Raw genomic sequence first — 4438 nt, forward strand, 5'->3', positions numbered from 1 at the left:
TAATATAGAATATTTTATTGCCCCCACTTAACAAATTTTCTGGATCCGTCACTGGTCACATGTACAGGTAGATAATGCTGATATCCTATTGCCATTCAGTGTTATATGGTGGATAAGATGTATTATTGACACCTTCAGCGTTATCTAGATAATTTCCCTTCTCTATAATTTCTTTGAACTTTTTTAGTATATGTTATGTTCTGAATTTTTGTTTTAAGTCTCTAAACCATATTTTTGTTTTTGAATTTATGATATGTTATGAATTTTTATTTTCAATTTTTGAATCACATTGCAGCATTTTGATCAACGCAGACATGAAGTTGGCGTTCTAGAACGGGCCGTTTTGAATCCAGAACGACCCGTTTTGAAATCAGAACGGCTCGTTCTGCTGTACTCGTGGTGTGTTAATTTTGCATCTGGAACGGTCCGTTTCAGATGCAAAATTAACATACCAAGAATGCACCCAAAACGACCCGTTCTAGTTTCAGAACAGGTTGTTTTAGTTCCAGGTGTATTTAAGAAATTTGGCATCCACCTATGTATCTAGGTAGCATCCACGTGACCAACAGTTAACTTCGTTTAAATAATTTAGACGGAAGTCTGATATTACAACCAATTAATTTATTAAGGATCAAATTAAGACAAAAAATAAAAATAAAAATAAATTAAAACAAACAATTATTATAAAGGATGAAAATAGATTTTTAGCTCTTATATTATAAAATAAGCTTACATGGTAAAAAAAAGTGTGTCACTTGACTGGTGCAAGTCTTTGACTAACAAACAGAACTTTCCTTTCTCCCGGGCTTGGTCGCCGCTAAAAGCTAGCAATGATGATAAGTCTTGACAACCCTAGCTTGAAGTTTCTCATGAGTTTAATTTCATCCCTAATCATGAGGCTCATAAGCGTCACCTCCTTTCCCTTCACGCTACTCTTCCTCTTCATGCACCTCCAAGCATACAAACCAGTGGAAGTTTTCACCATCAGTTGCGGCACCACTGGAAAATCATTCGACGGTGAAAGGACATGGACGGGGGACACAGACTCAAGCTTCTTATCTCCTAAAAACGCCACCGTTTCTGCACAAGCAACAAGACAAGCCACTTCTGCCAATCAAGTTCCCTTTGCCACAGCACGCTTGTCTCGTTCCCAATTTAACTACTCCTTCCCCGTTTCTCGGGGCCCCAAATTCCTTCGCCTCTTCTTTTACCCAGCTTTTTACCCTTCCTTTCCTCGCTCCGACACTTGGTTCAGTGTTCATGCCAACCAATTCACCCTCCTCAGCGCTTTCAACGCCTCACTAAATGCCGACGCTGAAAAAACGGAAACAATCTTCAAAGAATACGTGGTCAACGTGGACGAGCGTCAAAGCCTTACGCTAACCTTCACTCCGTCTCAACCAAACTCCTATGCTTTCATCAACGGAATCGAGGTCCTGTCCATACCGGACAATCTATATTACACTTCACTAAACGACGTAGGATTCAAGCTCGTGGGACACGACATGCTATTCAGAGTGGAAAGCAGCGCTGCGCTGGAGACAAACTATAGAATCAAAGTTGGAGGACAAGGAATTTCGCCAGGAAAGGACACCGGTTTGTTCAGGGACTGGGCTGGTCACGATAAAGATTATTTCACCACAAAAGATCAATGCCTTATCGATCTACCAGGTGACGTGTACGGTAAGATGAACATAACAGTAAGTCCTGATTACGTGGCACCCAAAGATCTCTACAGAACAGCGCGTGACATGGGCATGAACGGTACGCGGAACAAAATCGTCAACCTAACCTGGGAGTTCCCCGTTCATTTCGGCTTCACGTACATGCTAAGACTCCACTTTTGTGAGCTTGACCCCAATATTAATGGCATATCTGATAGGGTGTTCTTTATTTATATTGCCAACCAGTTAGCTGACAGTCGCGCTGATGTTATGAGATGGACCCAGAAATAGAAAGGTTTCGCGGTGTACAAAGATTACGCCGTTCTGATTCCCAACAATGATACTGAAAAAAAGGTTAATCTTTCCCTCCAAATGCACCCTTATGAAAGTAGTCGCTTTACCACATACAGTGACCCCTACTTAAACGGTCTTGAGATCTTCAAAATCGGTGTCAACCTCGCCGAACCTAACCCGAACCTGGTTCAGACTCCAGCCAACTACCAGCCCGTCCTAAAGGGAAAGAGCAGAGACAAAGCGACAATAATTGGGGTTGTTTCCAGTGTCGTTTTGATATCATTTATGATTTTCTTCGTCGTTTTTTCTGCGACGACTTCGTGGACCAAGTGCCGTCAACTCTCGATCTCAATTAACAATTCAAGCAACGCGCATAACTCTTATCTGCTGCCCGATCTCTGCCGCAACTTCCCCCTTGTTGACATCAAAGCCGCCACCAAAAACTTCGATGACGTCCTCATCGTCGGCGTCGGGGGATTCGGCCACGTGTACAAAGGCTACTTCAACGGCGATTTCAACCCTGTCGCCATCAAGCGCCTCAAACCGGATTCACTGCAGGGGGAACACGAGTTCATGAACGAGATCGAGATGCTGTCGCAACTCCGCCATCTTCATCTCGTGTCCCTCATCGGCTACTGCTACGAGAACAACGAGATGATCCTGGTCTACGACTTCATGGCGCGTGGCACCCTCCGCGAACATCTCTACGGCACCGATAACCCTCCTCTCCCGTGGAAGCAGCGCTTGCAAATTTGCATTGGCGCCGCGCGTGGGCTGCATTATCTCCACACAGGCGCCAAGCACACGATCATCCACCGCGACGTCAAAACTACCAACATTTTGTTAGATGAAAAATGGGTGGCCAAGGTTTCAGACTTCGGACTATCGAGAATTGGGCCCACGGGCATTTCCAAGGCCCACGTTAGCACCATTGTGAAGGGCAGTTTTGGGTATATAGACCCGGAGTATTATAAACGTTACCGTTTGACGGAGAAGTCTGACGTGTACTCTTTTGGAGTGGTGCTGTTTGAGATACTATGTGCTCGTCCGCCTCTGATTCACGCCGCGGAACCCAAACAGGTGTCACTTTCTAATTGGGCCAGACTTAATTACAAAAGTTGGACCATGGCCCAGATTGTGGATCCCACTTTGAAAGGGATGATTGCACCCGAGTGCTTCAACAAGTTTTGCGAGATTGGGATGAGTTGCTTGTTAGAGGATGGGACGCAGAGGCCGTCCATGAACGACGTTGTTGGGATGCTGGAGTTTGCACTGCAACTGCAAGAGAGTGCGGAGCAAAGCAAAAATGAAAAAGGAGATGAAATTAGTGACGAAACGTTCACGAGTGAGATGAGTGCCACCACTACAACTAGCGGAGAGCATAGCTATAGTTATAGTTCGTTGCTTTCTTGGAACCCTTTCTCTGAGATTATGGACCCAAAGCCACGTTGACCCAATCCAATTAACCCAAGTCAACGCTCTGCAAGTGCTGTCAAAATACTACGTACTAGATTTGGAGACCTACTACTCAAATTACAACTAGCTCATCTTATAAAAATATACATGTTCAAGAAAATAACTATTTACTTTTATTTAGAATATCATTGTAAAGTAATTGAATCACTTTATCAATTTATATTTAAGTATAATATTATATTCAATTTAATATATTTAATCATTTTAGCATCTAATTAGAAATAGGAACGTCATTTAAGGTTATACATTATTTACAATTTTAACAAGTCTCTTCAACCCTTTCTATATATACGATTGATTGTATATAACTATCCGATACACCGTAAAACTTGAATCAAAAGTACTACTACTATGATTAAAGCAATTGATTTCGCTTACAGATCCCATGCTTGTTTTGAATACAGTGATACACAATTTATGTAAGTTGAGTGATTTAATATTTAATTAATTATATAATTAAAAATTGATAATAACAGAAAATATAAAATATAATAATATTAAAATAAGTAAAAATTAATATTAAAAGTAAATATATATTCATTTTTTTTGTAAATTATTAAAAAGTTCTTTATAAACAACATCTAAAATTTTGCTATATAATTTCATATAATCAAAATATAAGAAAGTTTCTTAATATTATTTACGTTAATTAATATCATAATTATTTCATTGGTGGAATCGAAACATTTTGTCTCTATTAAAAAATAAGATTAAATAATAAAAGTATGTTGGTTTAACTAGTGTTATAATTTATCTTTGAGTTTCAAGATGTTGAGTTCAAATCTTGGATTGATCAAAATATTAATTTTTTAATTTCTTTTTAATAACAAAAGAGTATAATGGTTTACCAAATATATATATAGAGATCAAGTAGTATAGATTACCAATCATTAAATTAGCCTCATTAAATCAGTATCCAATCATAAAATTAATTTATTGTTCCAACTTTTTTTATATTGACTAATGATTTAACAATGATTACAACCCTCGTTGTTGAAGAACTT

At 39.4% G+C, this 4438-nt stretch overlaps 1 pseudogene; it reads left to right on the forward strand.

Annotated features, from left to right (window-relative positions):
* Window positions 1-736: 736 nt before the first annotated feature.
* On the forward strand, window positions 737-3502 carry LOC145954142 (receptor-like protein kinase FERONIA pseudogene; annotated as a pseudogene).
* The last annotated feature ends 936 nt before the right edge of the window (window positions 3503-4438 follow it).

Source organism: Cajanus cajan, chromosome 2, assembly GCF_000230855.2.
Source record: "Cajanus cajan strain Asha chromosome 2, NIPB_CcT2T_4, whole genome shotgun sequence".
NCBI classification, from domain to species: Eukaryota; Viridiplantae; Streptophyta; class Magnoliopsida; order Fabales; family Fabaceae; genus Cajanus; species Cajanus cajan.